General features: G+C 43.5%; 1 protein-coding gene across 1 annotated transcript in view; it reads right to left on the reverse strand.

Moving 5' to 3' along the window:
• Positions 1-16,071, reverse strand: part of ankfn1b (ankyrin repeat and fibronectin type III domain containing 1b) — a 247,474-nt gene extending 231,403 nt beyond the window's left edge. Inside the window, exon 1 of the mRNA XM_069180849.1 lies at positions 15,856-16,071. The gene's annotated coding sequence lies outside the window, so the exon portion shown is untranslated. The remainder of the gene's footprint in view (positions 1-15,855) is intronic.
• Between the last annotated feature and the right edge of the window lie 318 nt (positions 16,072-16,389).

Genomic DNA, 16,389 nt, shown 5'->3' on the forward strand with positions numbered 1-16,389 from the left:
TGGGATGTAGGCTAACTAGCATCTCGAAACTGTTCCTGCGTGTGTGTCCTGTGATGATGGCATGGCACCCTCCCTGTGTGCTTCTCTTTCTGGACAGACTCTGGGCTGCTCCAACCTTGCACCTTGACCTTGTACCCGAGTTGCACCTTGAGTAAGCGGAGAATGGATTCGTGCAACACTTAACGCAGTCAATACGTTTTGATTACATATAGAATGTGAACTCTATCACTGGGGTCACAGCTCTCGGATTTCCTCTGCCATTGTGCATAACAGAGTGGCATTAACTGCACTTTAAGTCTGGCACACCATAGTTTATGAGGGGAGTTAAATCAAAAAGAAATGTATAAATCCTGTGTGTAGTTATAATACTCCAACTTAGACCTCAAGACTGGGAGAGATAAGAGATTGTAATATTAACAACCAGCTTCCTTGTTGTTGGTGCTCCTACATCTTTTATGGCCATTTTATTGGTTTACTGCTCATTTGCAATCAGTGGGTGATTCTGGGAACTATGTAACGGCCTCAAGAATCTAGAACTGCCCAGAGAGAAACAAACACATAACCAGACCGGAATAGAGAAAGAAAAATATGACCGAGCAATCAAAATGAAAGTGATAGCAAAGTTCCTCAAAACCCCAAAAAGGTACAACAAGGTGGGCGCTAATTATTACCTTACACAAACTGGAATACATTACAATACTGTCCGTGTTTCTGGGTTTTTGTGAAACACCCTTATAAGAATAAGTACCATGAGACCTTCAATCCGTTATTGTAAAAAGGACAATAACTGACATTATGCTTTCTAATGTCAATTGTTCTGTACTACCAGAGCTCTACAATGCTTTGTAAGGTAAGTGTGGCACCTTGTAAAGACAATGAACAACGTTCAGAAGGTGCAGAACTCTTTAGCGCCACTAGAGGGGGGTGTTTCTTCGTGTGCTGGTCCTGGGGAGAGGCTACAGACTGCCCTCGAAGCAAAACAACATGCACGTTCTCTGCGCACTGGCGTGCTTGTTAACGAACTATTGTGGGCTAAAGCACTTTGAGACAGTACTCAACATGAAAAGAAACACACCAACGCAAATTTCAAACCTTCATAATAATACTTCGACAATTAGTCTCGCATAGCTGTTTAAATGTGTGATGTGTAATTCCTCCCGGGACCTTAAACACTGGCGAGTTCACTTGAAAAGGCATCTGAAGACTTAAGCATTTGCATAAAAAAAAACAACCCAGTTCAAAATAGTCGCTCCAAATTATTTGCATCTGTAGCTTAGTCAAGCTAAACTATGCCAGACTAAATTTAGACGTTTCTAGGCTATTGGGTAGAAATGTGGGTCACTGTCTTTACTGGTCCAGGTACTGATATTTCAAAAGGACCCGTATCACAGAATACACACGAGTTCAAAAACAGTATTAACAGACCAAAGCTTGCCTCTACAGTAAGCTATGTCATTATGCAAACAGTACTCCTCATTTTCATCGGCAACTGTGGATTTGGGCTTGTCGGGATTCCTGACATTCGGCTCCCTGTTTCTCGGGGGCTACTGAACTGTGTCTGCCGTCCCCCTGTCCTATTTCCAGTGCCTTTATGGTCCACCTTATTTGTCGCCTCACGAAGTGGCGCACCCTCGTAAGCCGTTCTCGTGAATATGAGTTTGATTTAGGAAGGGGGCTTAAGGAAAACGTATAAATCAGTATTTCATGAACGGCATTGTCCCTTAATCGGCTCTTAGTCATGTTCTGGGATACTGGCGTGGGAACCAGCACTGCTCCTCATACCCATCTTCATTGTCACCATCACTTGAAGCAGAAATCTTTGCTCTTAAATAACGAAAGATGACAAATTAGAGACGCCCTTCCGGGTCTACTTGCTGGTAAACAAGGGAGCAAACTTTATACCATCTCCTGGCAGACTTGCAGGCCAATCTTTAGGCAAGATCCATGGCGCTCCGTGATCATTTTCCTTGTTGCCATGTTTTTCCTCCGCGCAGAATTAACCAGGCTGTTTGTCTCAGCACAGCAACCGAGTCACCACCCTGCACTGCAGCTGGACTTGGCCAATCACACCCTGCGTGCCCGAACAAGCCCAGTGTACAGTAAGATGAAGCAAAACACTGCGACGGGCTTGATGAAAGAGCCTGGGTAACATAATGGCTTTGTGCAAGGAGAATGGCCAATACACGCCGACTTGCGCTTTGATGATCTGATGAGCGTCAAGTGTAGGCAAATGGATCCAGTCATGACTGACGGAGGGAGCATCACACGCATTTTATATGGGATCTCATCTGCTGGACTACTTTAGAGTCCTGGTGAAGGTATAGGCAGCCCTGAAAGAAACGCGGTGGTTCTTCGAAAGATCTTTTGGTAAAGTAGTGGTGCTTTTGCTCCTGATGTCAAAAAGGAGTGAGCTAACGGAGAAAGTCATGCTGGAGGCAACTTTTTATATACTACTTGCCTTTGTACCTGGTACTTTTTTCCCCTCACTTGAAGTCACAGTGGCGTTTTTATCTGTAGTACACGCTTTGAGAGCCAAGGAAAGGGAAAGTCTCCTGCTGACACCCGGATGAGCAAATTACTTCATAAAAGAAAGCGAAAGCCACTATCGGCATGTAGTGATTAATTTCAGATAAGGTGAATAAATATGCTCACATGCCAAATGAAATATCTGTATACGAAAAACCTTGAAATTCACAACGTGGCCAACCTAGAAGTGATGTCAGCTCAGCTTTCAAAAGACAAGCTCCTGCTTTCTAATGGCATATTTATGCGTCTTTCAGCATGGCATTTCAATAGTGGAGTCATGTGTTGTTCCTGACCGTCAAAGGAGTCTATCAATAGATTGCAAATGTATTGCAATTATTATGCGAATATTAGCTTCCTGAGCCGTAACTTATTCCAAAATATCCGCGTGAAACAATAATTCAGTCTGCCCACACGTGCACTTTTAAAACGTTAAAAACACGAGGACAGTTAAACTGATATCACCATGGGATGGCAGAGAGCTTGTGTCAGATCTGTGCTGCAAAGTCATTTACTCAAATGTGTTTTAGTTCGACGTAAGCCAGACATAGTGGGACACTATGACACTAGGAAGGCGGACCCTGCTCTTATGCAGCAGAACAATACTGACCAGCTCCACCAGTACCGTGTTTCAGTATAGCTCCTCACAGGAAACCAGCTAGACAGGCACAGACAGAGCACAAGAGGTGGACTGATGGCCTTCACTAATGGTAGGTCAGGTACTTAACTAAAGGAATCAGAGTGCCTAGAAAACAGTCCTCTTAACCTGATAATTATCATTGTATCATCATGTAGCCAACAACGCAGGAAAGGATTTCTACATTTGGTAGCAGACAAAACCTTAAGATTCACAAGAAAAATCCCACCAATCCATCGTAATGGAATCCTTTACAAAATTTCTGTGCATCGATTCATCGATTCCTGGTGCAGCCCTTCAGCTCTACCGTGTGCACAGTGTGTGGCATCACCTTCCCAAAAGCGCATACAGTCACCTGTGTGGCGATATCTGGCCTGTCCTGCCTGACTCAGAGCTGGTGTTGTTTCTACAATCCCAGAAGTTGCGGCACTCATTTATGCACACGCACACTTAGGTCAGGCCCACAAAGCCGGGGTGAGCCTCGTCCTGCAGTTTCCTGCCCCCTGCCTACTAAAAAAACCTAATAAAAGTTAAACCACAAAAAAAAACTCGAGCCACATAAAATGCAGCTTCGACAAAGCACGATTCAGAGGCCTAACAAAGAGACGGGCTCTTTGAAATCTGAGCTGTTCAAATACCTCTTCGGAATACAGTGGCTAAGAACTATCCAACAATAACGCTCTCCAAGCGGAATTAAAATCAGTAAATAAGAGTACAAGGATGTAAAACTGATGTTGGAAAACACCCAGCTGCCTTTGTTCCTTCTCGCTCACATGTGGCTTCTGATGGGTCTCCGAAGTGGACACGAGTGCTTTAAGCAGGGTGCTGCTAAGCTACCTCCGACACAGGAAGAGGTTAGCCATTCAGCTTGCTGCCCGAGACTCCTCTACAGGACTCAATGGCTGCAAGTACAGCTGGCTCAGCAACGCAGTTTCCAAGCCAAACAGAAGCTGGAATTGCTCTCGCTACAAGGGGCACCTGCAAGCGCACCTCTTAGGGAAGATTCTGACTTCAGTCATTATGCCACAGATGGGAGCTTCACAGACACTGGCAGTCTGCTGCCCACATCTGCTCGAGGGGCAGATCCTCACCATCTTTTTCTAAGTCCTGTGCCCCCATTTGTCTTATTCAAAGGACACAGAGCAGCACACAGCTCTTAAGCTGCGATGTGAAATCTGTAAACGAAAAGAAAATAAAGTCTCAAAAGAGGCTCATGAGTCCAGAGAACTGATGGGGTGGTGTGGTGGCTCTGTGGCCAAGGATCTGCGCCTGTGGCTGGAAGGTTGCCGGTTCGTATCCAGCGGCCGGCAGAGGAATCCTACTCCGTTGGGCCCCCAAGCAAGGCCCTTAACCCCAACTGCTCTAGGGGCGCCATATAAATCGCTGACCCTGCGCTCTGACCCCAAGCTTCTGTCCCTGTCTCTGTGTCTCATGGAGAGCAAGCTGGGGTCTGCGAAAAGACAAATTCCTAATGCAAGAAATTGTATATGACCAATAAAGTGATCTTATAAACTAGGTGAATCCCACAGATCCACTGGCTTTCTTGAACTGGATACCCAAGCACAGGCAAAGAGCACACAGGGAAACTGAACTTTTTAAGTAAACTTTGTCGTTTGTGCAAACTTGCCCTTCTTAAGGAAGCCCGATCAAAAACAAACAGAATGAACTGAGGTAAACACATGAATGAACAGCTGAAGCTGAAGAAAGCCTGTACTTACAGCTGATGCAAACTGAGGTTTTTGTGAAACTGCTTCAGAAACAAATGGGTGGAAAACAGAGTCACTCAATCACAGTGGCAGAGGGGTGAAAGGAGTGCTTGTTCTGTATTAACAACTGGTTCCTTGGGTGACATTTTAGATTCATTCAGTGTTCTTGGTGGACATTTCTCCCCCTTAGAAAGTAATCAGTGCTGACGTCATCTGTAACCTGACAGCAAAAAAAAAATCCTAAAAATCACTTATTTTTAACCTTGTTCCCATTAATTACATTTCCAGAGCCATCTTTTAAGAGGACAGAGGACACACTGAAACAGGATTCTGCTACTGGATGAATCTTTAAAATATTTTGGAGTGCTTTTACCAGATTTGCTATCCTTGTGGCAAACTTCCTGACCCACACTACAATGATTAACTAGCAGCACCAACATTCAACATGTACTCTATAACACATGATTTGTCAACTACTGTAAACTGTAGTTACCTGAATATCCTTCACAAAAACACGGATAAAAACACAGAATGTGGATTTTTCCTTTTTATATCCCCGTTTACTATCACAATAGCACTTCAGCCTACATTATAGCAACACAGATGGCCTGTTCAGATCTTTCACACAAAACGCACAGTATTAAGCCATTCTCCATTAAGCCTGGCAAGTGACAGGGGGCGCTGTTTTTATGACATCAGCCAAGCTTAAACTGGTGATGAATGCAGAGTTGTGCCCCCTTAAAACAGAGCTGAAACCGCCCACAGAATTAAACCTGAACAAGATTTCTGTTTGTTTGGGTTTTTTTGGGGGGGTTGTTAAACCTCCACATGAAATTACAGCACAGTGGAAGAAATCTACCTGACTGCATGAAATCCAATCACAACTCCGGTCTGCCAAGACACGCGGCACTGGCACACGCAGTGGCATCAGGTTACCTAGGCAACACGTAACTGCGTGTCGGCTGCAGTGCTGACAAGCCGTGCACTAACAACACAGCCTAAAGGGTGCGACTGGATGAATGCCTTTGACAGGGCAAAGCAAATAGTGAGCCTTTTACTGATATCTCCTGGACCCTGGCAGCACAGTGCACTGAGACTCCAGGTTATCCCACTACCAGGTTATCCTGGCAAGCAATGAGCGCTGTGCCAGTCCTCTGCAGGGCACGCACAGAGGCCAACACACACACCCTCACACCAGGGCCAGTCTTCCCAGAAGCTAATTAGCCTACCAGTGTGTTTTCAGACTGTGGGAGGAAACCAGAGTCCCAGGACGAAACCCCCACAAACGTGGAGAGAACAAACAGGCTCCACACTGTGCCCAGTTGAACCCAGGGCCCCAGTACTGCAAGGCAGCAATGCTAACAGCCTAGTAGTGCCTCTCTCCTGGTTAATAAAGGCAAATTAAATGGTTGGTTTTGTTATCCTAAGGAATTGTTTGCTCAAGGACGAGACATGTAATCCTGATATTTCTGCACTGTTACCTGGAATATGAAACAAAGAACTTATGCTATTTGGTCTAGCTATGCACTGCAAACCTTGCTAAACAGAATTTACACTTTTTAAAACTGATTTCTTCTAAATATGTTCAAGGATCAAGGTTCCTAAAGCAGGCCAGCAGAATCGAGCAGCTCACGGTTAATATGGACTAAAACACAGCTACAGCTAAAGGAATCGCGAGACATGTCCTACAGGAACAGTGAAAAGGTCTGTCAAGTTTGCACTGACTTTTTTTGTAGAGCAAAAACGGGCAGTCCAAAAAAAACAACTAATTTTTCATTTAAAAAGAACATTTTTTGTACAGTCTCAGCTTTCCCTGAAAGTTCTGTTTGTTTCTGTTTTGTAACGGCCCCCATATTTTGGTTAAGTGTTACATGCCTTGTTTTTAAAAGCCACTGAAAGATTCCAAAGCTGAAATTAAACCAAGCATAAATTAGAGAATAACAAGAAACATTATCAGCTGCAAATTCACATGAATGATCACAATGTGTGGGGTGCTCTCATCAGACACAGCAAAACGCCTAACAATGCCTAATCGCAGCTATAAAAGTGAACTCGTTGTTAGCTAGTTGAATAAGACAGTGTTTAATACACACACACACACGCACACACACACACACACACACACACACACACACGCAATGATGCAGAGTGTCTTGGCATGGGGCCAAAATGCAGTAAATGAGCAACTGAAGAGTGTATGTATGGGGAGCACAGAGGAGGGCGTCTCTATTTGGCCAAGTACAGACCTAAGAAACCAGAAGGCCCACATACTGACATAGCATCTAAAGATGACCATAAAACTAGAAATAATTAAATATATTGGCTCCGTCCTGGTCCTCAAGTCACATAAATGGTAAAACAACTGCATGAAAACGAGTCAAAGCTTTGACAACACAGACAACAGGGGTGTTGAACCAGCTCAAGGTGAAGCAGGGAGCTAAGAGACAAGAACGGCGTTTTTTAAGAAAGGTGGTTTATACCTGCATTTCCGGTTTTACTACTGTGGCTCTTTGGTATGAAATCGAACCAAAAAAGGCTACTGACAGGGTATAAAAAAGATGCTCTCACGATCACATTAAAGAGAAGCGAGGTGGACCAGATTCCTTTATTCCAAATTAAAGGCATCAACACAGTCAGCTCAATAGCCTTCTTCAGAATGACCAGTAAAACAAGAACCAGGGGACTGGTGGAAACGTATTGTACGTCACAGTGCAATCCAGACTGAAAACACACGACGTTTCTTTACACCAAGTGCTGTGGAAGCCTGGAACCAGCTACTCAGCTACACCATTGAAGCTGAAACCCTTGGCTTCTTTCAAAAGCGGATGAGGTTCTCAGGCTTAGCGCCTAGCAACCAAATAAGCTGGAAAGGCCAAACAGCCCCCCCCCATTTGTAATCTATTAATCACAGAGTACAGATCCCATGAATCCTTCCGGAGCCACGAAGCCGTTACCTCAAAAACAGAAGAGCTAACCGTTACATTGAAAACCAGAAAAACATTTTGGGCAATAGAGTTCATTCACAGCTAACAACCAAATGAGCTAAGGGGCTGAATGGCCCTCTCTCGTTGGTAACTTTTGGAACGTTCTGTTCTTGGAGTTCCACGAGCTACTGAACGGAGACAAAACCGTGATGTAACTGCACACATTTTCCGGTACTAATGCTTTTGTTATTGGAGGTGTCCGGCTTCTGTGATGTCATGAACCTTGAGGAACGGCCCCAGTTTTGAAAAATGCAATAACAGAAATACAGTGGGGTAAAACTTTAGTTCGTCCCATGAACTCCCCTGGGCTTTGACACAAATGCGCCTCCCTTGCACTGCTCCTAGGAATCGGCCACGGTCAGAATCTTCCAGTGGTGCGTTACTGAAGCAACAGCAAACTGAAGCAGACATACCCCTTCAAACACAGGGCGAGTAATCCAGTTAATCTCCATTACAATTCTGCAGACTGTATCGCTTTGTTTGAGAGCCTGCAGCTAAAAGGCAAAATGAAAACTGATCAAAACTAGGCGCAACGGTTTTATTTCATGCAGTAATGTGGTACGAGTACAGATAAAAATAATCATGAAAGCACATAGAAGCCGGCTGGATACAGGCACACCAAACAACCGATAAAGAACAAGAAAACGCAGCAAGAACACACAACAGCCAGTCCAAAACAGGCTAAGTCTCGCTGTATACCAAAAGTGTACTTTAACAACGTTATTGTTAAAAAAATGCGATCAAGCTAAGCTTGAGTCTTTGAGACTCTGACGAAGGCTTAAAGATGCCCATAAAACCGCTAACCAGATGGCATCAAAGTGGTAAACTGTGCAAACAAAGCCAGTTGTAATGTACACTTCAAGGAAAAAAAAAATGACTCGACTCCTCCGTACTCCCCCACAACCTGCTCGTTGTGTTTCATCCACTCCCCATCCCGGACGTTTTTCAAAGAAGCAGATCATTTTCTGTCCCAACAGGGGTTGGGGGTGGGGATTCCTGGCACACCACTTGGTGGAAGGGGCAGGGGAGGATTCCCACAGCAAGCAGCCAAAGGTGGCTGCGTAATACAAGTTCAATTCCCACTAGAGACCAGATGGTGGGATGTCTCCTTTTTAAACAGAGCTGTTTGGGGTATGTGCAGTTTCCACCGCCGAACATGTGAATTTAAGGATGAGCAGGACTTGTTCTATTCAATCTGGTCCCATTGAGGGCCTAACAGCCAGCTGTAACATCCCAAGGTGGGGTTTCTTATGAGATCAGGGGCAAGTCCTGACAGTGGAACTGCGGGGAACAAAAAAAAAACACTGGACTTGCATTCAAGCTCAGCACATTTACGGAACAAGCCAGCAGGACTGTTTGTCAACTGGCGTTCCCGAAATAGAAAACCTTTCTGCCATGTTCCCAGTTCTGAGTGACATTAATTATACTCCTGGGCCATGTGAGAGGGAGAGAGTTAATTAAACATGTGTATACAGGCAGCTCAGAATTCAGTTTGAAATAACAAAATGCCAAAATATGACCCCCAAAGTGTTATAGGTTACTGATATCTACCTGAAATATATATTTTTGTAATATGTATTCACCAGTAAAAATACTCTGTAAAAACTTACACCTGAATTTCATTCTGGTGCTTCAGAATAATGAATACCTACATTCCCATGAAACACATGGCTGTCCAAGGAATTATACAGTTAACACCGGAATATTGTCCAACATCCTTCTCCATCATCCATATATATCTCAACCAAATCTACAGGAAAGTCTTGTAACCTTCACCCTGCATAGCCGATAGTAACCTTTGGACATCCGCGTGTTCCAATTTAAAGGCTCGGAGATGACATCATGCTTCAAAATAAACCAACGTTGTTCCTTTGCGTACGGAAAGGCTGTGTGTCTGTGCCCCTCTCCCCCTCCCTACTTCCTCTCTGGTCCGAAGTCATTCCTGTTAGCTTTTCAAGCCCTTTCCTGATTCCATTGTGGAGGCTCCCCCACAGCCAGATGTGCAAGATTTTACTTTTTTTTTAAAGCAGTGGACGCTGGCACTCGGTCCAGCCTGCGGCACCCCCTCCCTGCCCCACGGCGCAGGGGCTGACGCATACGATCACACATTCGCCAGGCGGAGTTAACCCTCACCTCCCCGGCCACTTTGCTGAGCCTTCAAAGCATCCCCAACCCTGATCACGAGGATCTAAGCCAGACAGCGTGAGTGAAGACCCTCTTTGTACAGCATTCCATGGGTTTTTAATAGAATCTTTGCTCTGCCCCACTTCTGTCAGTCCGACTGCTTTCAGGATTAGCTCAGGATTTGAGCAATGAGCCTGGAGGCAAACCTTTAACATTTTGCAGCGGTTCTCATCTAAGCCTGGAGATCGAAGAACATGCAAAACCACCCTTCCTAGAGCTCAGGAACATCTGAGTTTCAAGCACACATTTGGGTCCTCCACACCTGCTTATCATGGAAGAGTGATGATGACAGTGATGTTTTACGATTTGTCTATAAAGAGATCCTGGGGGCATCTACCACTAAAGTAAGACGATATTTCTGCAAGCCAAAAATGTAGATTGTTTTCTTGTTGTGGAAAACAGCACCCTCGATAGTTTGTGTTCCTTGGCAAACTCACAGGCTCCACGGGCTGTCCGAAAGTTCATGAGAATCTCAGAGAAAACAGGCCCCCCAGGATCTGGAGTTGGACAAGCCCCAAGGCCACTGGAACCAAGCCACGCGACGATATGCAACAACTGAAAAAAGAATCCCCTCGACCACGTCATCTTCTGCAACGAGTAACATTTCACTCAGGAGAGACAAGGAAATGAAATGCACCGAAATCATCGTGGAACAGAGCCCCGATCGGCTCGGCCAGTACAGGCATTTGCTCATTTTAAAATTAAAGGTTGAGTTCAATCTGCAAGTGCTCTGCGAGTTCAAAGCTGGGTCACGACCTTCGCCGGCTCTGACTGGGATTCCTGCATGGAGCCACCATGGAATTATTCAGCCAGAATCCATCCCCCGTTACAAACATGTGCGGCTTCCCTGGAGCCTACGCGCTTCCAGTCACATCATTGAAGAGCACGCATCTTCTCCAATTGACAGTGAACCACCTGAAAGATCTTTGTGGAGTGTGTTGCATGTCCATCAGAACATCCTTAGATAAGATAAGATCAGTTTATTGGCCCCATACAATTTCTTGCATTAGGAATTTGTCTTTTTGCATACCCCAGCTTGCTCTCCATGAAACAAACAGGCACACAGGGGAGAGAGAAGCTTGGGGTCAAAGCACCCTGGAGCAGTGGGGGTTAAGGGCCTTGCTCAGGGGCCCAACGGAGTAGGATTCCTCTGCCGGCTGCAGGATTTGAGCCGGCAACCTTCCAGCCACAGGTGCAGATCCTTAGCCACAGAGCCATGTGCTCTGATCACGAGATTTGGGTGGGCATCCAATAAGCAATTACTGGATAGTCGAGATTTCTGACAAAATTCATGGAAGAAAAATTCTGATCGTGATACCAACAGTATCACTTTGAAACTAGACCGTATTTTTAGAATGTCTGAATCTGATTAAGTGCTCAACAGATTTGTTAGTTAATTGTCAACAGAACTGTTAATTATTAGAATGTTCTGAGAATCAAACGGCAGTGCACAACTAAATGAAGAAAAATAATTACTTTGCCAAGACCGCTACTAACCTAAAAAAAAAATAACTCTGAGGTAAATTTGCTCAGTATGTGTTAAACCCACACAGCTGCACATTCCTTTTGAGGATCGGTTTTACTAAAAAGTAACTTAATAAATACTTAATAAGGATTTGAAGGCCAGTGTTTTGTATGGAGGCTAAAATATGCAACTGCAAATTTCTCCTCTGTGTGTACCTCCCTGTGCAGAAACACAAGCAGTAAAGTAAAAGCTAGCATTTATTTTTTTAATGCATTTTTTGTTCTTAAGGCATTACAAGACACAGCAAACCCTTCCTGAGCCAACTGCTCCATCGAGGAGTCTGCAGCGTGTACATTCACTCCTCCAGAGGCTCAGCATTTGTCCCAAACAAAAGCTCCGATTCATCAGCGGGGGGGGGGAGAGGAAGAGACGCATCCTCTTTTTTGGATGAAGTCTTTGCAGCCTACCAAAGAAACGTCTCAAACAAAACCGGCCAGTTCTGGCTCGTTTTCACACCAAGACAAAATGCCCCTTTCTTCCCTGTCTCTTCCACTCGATATATCCTGTTGTGTTTGTTCTTAGCAATTGCCGTGGGGGGGAGATATAGGTGAAACACGAGGCTTCCTTTTGCTTCCTCACTACCTTTCCTCATCCTCACTTAGAGCAACTCAAAGTGAACCCGAATGGAACTCACAGAGTTTTTTCCCCCGATACTGTAAAACCCATGTGTTCAAAGACACGCGCAACAGCAGCATGTGATGCAAAACCCACCAGAACAGGACAAGAAACAAATCGGAAAACAAAATCCAACAACAACGTGGAACATCTGAGCAAGTGCTTTAGCCTGTACTAACAGACACTGATCGGAGAATGAGCCGGCCGTAGTTGTCAGAGGTCAGAATTCTCTATCAAAATACGTATGTTCCAACCCAAGACTGAATCCACAGTCCTGTTATCAACAATAACAAGATCACGAAGTGCCATAATGGGTCTGAAATTAAAGGCCTTGTGACTCTTCCAAATGCCAATTCAACTTTTATGCTACTAATTTATAGCCTGTTTATTTAAGGGTGACACAGCATAGCACTGTGGTCTGTGCCTCACAGCTCTAGGGGTGCATCTGAGGGTGGTCTGCATGTTTGCATAGCTCATGACCTTGAGCACTGGAGCAAGTCTTTCTCCTCTTCTTTGGGCTGGACAGTGCAGTATGCAACAGGATGAATTCACAGGCACACCTGTTCGGAATGTAGCAGAGAAATCCTTGTCAAGCGTGCCTTTGGGACAAATGAACCAATTTTTATTTATTACTTGCTTGATTGCAGTACTTTATCAGCTTTCCCCAGCTCTTCTGGTGCTGCAGATTCAAAGAGATCGAGACGAACTGCAGGAATGCAGCCCCACAGGACAGTGTACAAGTTTACATTCCAGGATTAAAAAAAGGACTTCTGCTTCATTTTATTTGGAGCCAGGTACGGTGAAACGGAAAACAGCAGCAGATATGGGGATTCGGTTTGATCGTGGCTGTTCTTCGTGTCTCCATGCATGAAAAGGAAATCATTCAAGCCTTCATCAAACAAATATTAGCATTCTTTCTACTAGCCCTTTTGGGACTTGACATTACCGACCTCCTCTGATGCAAAACGCACTGAAATAAAAGCATTAAAGGGACACAGAGCAAATTCAATTTGTAGCAGACTATATGATTCATCCTCTGGCAATATGGAAAGCCACTTAATATTAAAAAAAACTAAATCCGGCTATTCATTTCAATGTCTGATTTTCGAGATCTCTTATCTTGCATGACAAATGCTTAAAACAAAATTCTTCCAAAAATATCAAGAGACACTACACTCCATTCTGTAGGAGTTCAAGACATCCTCACATCTCTTATACACAGATTCTCTCTCCACCGAGCTGTTCATCCGAACAATCTAATTCACTAAACTAACTGAAGCCATAAGTGTTGTTGTGCAATTAATTGCAATTGTATTAATTGCATTGCCCAGTTTCATACAATCAATGCTTGGAGAGTAAGTCCCACTTCGCTGAAAATATCTCTGAAATAACTACAGCAGGATAAACAAAGTAACATCTTCCTGGCTCTTGGGGGAAAAAAAGACCTAACCTTGCTGATACAAGTCAAATCAAAAGTTTTGGGTTCCTTTTTTTTGTTTAAAAAGTGAGGTGTTACTTATTATGTGACCTTTATAGTTTCAGTGATAAACTGCGCCTACCTTCTGATCAATGTCTTTGATTTAATCCTCCTTAGCAAAAATACAAAAAGTGGCTTTTCAAACCACCAAATTCACCCCTGCTGAATATGGATTTGAAATCATTTCTATTGCTCTGCTGCAAACTGCTCCTTTTTTCCCCATATGACAAAACAAATTTACCTAAATAAAATGTACAATTACACAGCTGTGTTTAAGTGCTGGTTCTCTTTTATACACGTGGTCTTACTTATAAATTGAGAGCAAAAAGGTGTTCAAATACATCACATAAATACATAAAGTGAACAGAAAGACCTAAATATAACTATAACATGCTTTAACACACTGCTTATCAGATTATCTCCAGGGGCAATGGCTCTTTTCTAAAGAAATGAAATGGCACCAGTTAATACACTATGAAATTCAGCCGTTAATCTGAGACCTGTGTATTCAATCACAACGTATTCAAGTGGGTCAAATGTTGCCATAGATAACCGACTTTTCTTTTTGTGAAACTGATCCACCCTTCAGACATCCCAGCGCGTCAGAAGCAAACACATCAGGTTACAAACAACTGAAAGTCCCATCTAGCCAGCCAAAACACTCCACACACATGCCGTAGGAGAAGGTGATGAATATATTCTGAGCTGGATGTAGTTCAAATTAAAAGCGTGGCTGATTATTACCAATTTAGAAAAGAAAAATCGTTCCTAACTCCAGTATACATGCATATTGTTTTTGGCAGAATTCCCCAAGAGTTTTTAAGCATCCCACCTTTAGTTGAAGATAATGAATCCATTGCAGCAGCCCCTTTGAAAACGGCTGAAAAGCAGATATTGCAACCAAAAGGCTATGTGAGGTGATAAGATTGCACAGCAGCATCAGCTGAGACCCCCAGATGTACTAAAGCACAGAAGGATTTGTTTCAAAAGCAACATTTTTATACAATGCTATTTTGCTTGGCTGGTCACTACTGTCCTTGGCTGATGTCTTTTGGCTCAGTGTTTTAAGAGTAGGGATTTGGAAATGATTCATTTTACTGTATAAGGAAAGCGTAGAATCATACACAACATAAGGCATGAAGCAAAATTCTTGAACATTAATCCCAAGCGAAATACCTGAGTTTACTGTACCTGTCCTGAACAACTGTTAATCTGCAGTATATATTGCCAGTCTGGATGCTTAAACTCTATTCTTACACAATTTTAGAGCCTATTTCACAGAACAACCTCAGCTACTGTATACTCATAGACTTCTCATTTGTCTGGAAAAAAAAAACTTCCAAGTAATGGGGGTCTGTGAAACCACCGCTTTATTCATACGTTCTAAAACTAGTTCGAACGGAAATGAGGAAAGACCTTGGGACAGTGTGTCAGTAATGTCCTCCTCATCCATTTTTGCAGTTATTTTGCACGTCCGGAGGAGATTCGGGAATATCCCCTTCTCGTCTGTAGTATATAAATAGCTGATAAACGGTTTAGACAAGAAAGCAATGATTTTCAAAATTAGCACGCTCGTTTCAATCCACTCTCTGGCGCTACATCCCACAGATAACATAGACTGCAATAATAATAATAAACATACTGTACCGCAGACAGTGACACGCAACTGCATTTACAATCCCCCATTATTTACGTTGCTATGCAAGTACAGTATATCAACGTCTTTTTGAAGGTGGTGTTGTTCGGGGTTGCTGTTACCAAACTTGTAAATCCCAAACAGTTATAAGGGTATATGTTTAAACAAATACGCTGTTTTTGTTTTCATACCTATATCGCGCGGAATAGTTTAATGATATGTCTTTAATGTTTGAAGAACGCCCAAAACTTTGCATCTACAAGACATTCTAGAGTATCCATTCTAGAGTAGCAGAAATAATAAAGTAGCAACAATACATTCTAATTAAGATCCCATTGAGTTAGATTTACTGCCAGATCACATGCAATAGACGCTGTTGTTTTGTTACGCAAACTTCGAAACTGTAGCGTTTAAGAGCACCGACACTGAGCAAGGAGTCCTCGGTAAACTTTTGAAAGAGCATAAATCTGACGGATCCTAACTTACTCCCTATGCTGATACGAATTTAAACCCGTCTCCCCCCCATACACACACACAAAAAAACAATTTATTCTCACTCCGGCCTTACCTCCACAGACACAAAAGGATTCTGGCGACAGTGATCTGTGCTGGAATGTGCTAACTTCTAAAGACATCGATGCTTTTCTCCAAGAGATCACGCAACTCGTGAGCAGGCGTCCACAGATGTACAGTACAGCGCTCCGAAACTCGCAGCGCTTGCTGTAAAAAAAAAAAAATCTCAGGAGACTTGTTTTCTTTGGGAAGCAACAATGTGATTCTCCGCCCAATCTATCTCATTCATTACTCCTACCCGCGTTTCAGTCCGCTGCTTGACAATTAGCGCAGCTCCGCCTCGTTCAGAGATAACCCCGCCTGACAAGGCGCTCGCTGGAGATGAGCACATTCCCGGGACAGGACTTTTAACAGCTAGCAGCGAAATCCAACAATATTTTCCTAAACCGTCCTAAACTAAAAAGCATTTCAACAACGGTGCAATGTAAGTGAGTGTTATTCGTTTAAAAGAATTAACCTGGTGATGAAGCCATCTAAAACTTTTACCTAGCGAGTTCCAAAAACAGTGTATTCCAAAAAGACTCAAGTC

Source organism: Lepisosteus oculatus, chromosome 19 (genome assembly GCF_040954835.1).
Source record: "Lepisosteus oculatus isolate fLepOcu1 chromosome 19, fLepOcu1.hap2, whole genome shotgun sequence".
NCBI lineage: Eukaryota > Metazoa > Chordata > Actinopteri > Semionotiformes > Lepisosteidae > Lepisosteus > Lepisosteus oculatus.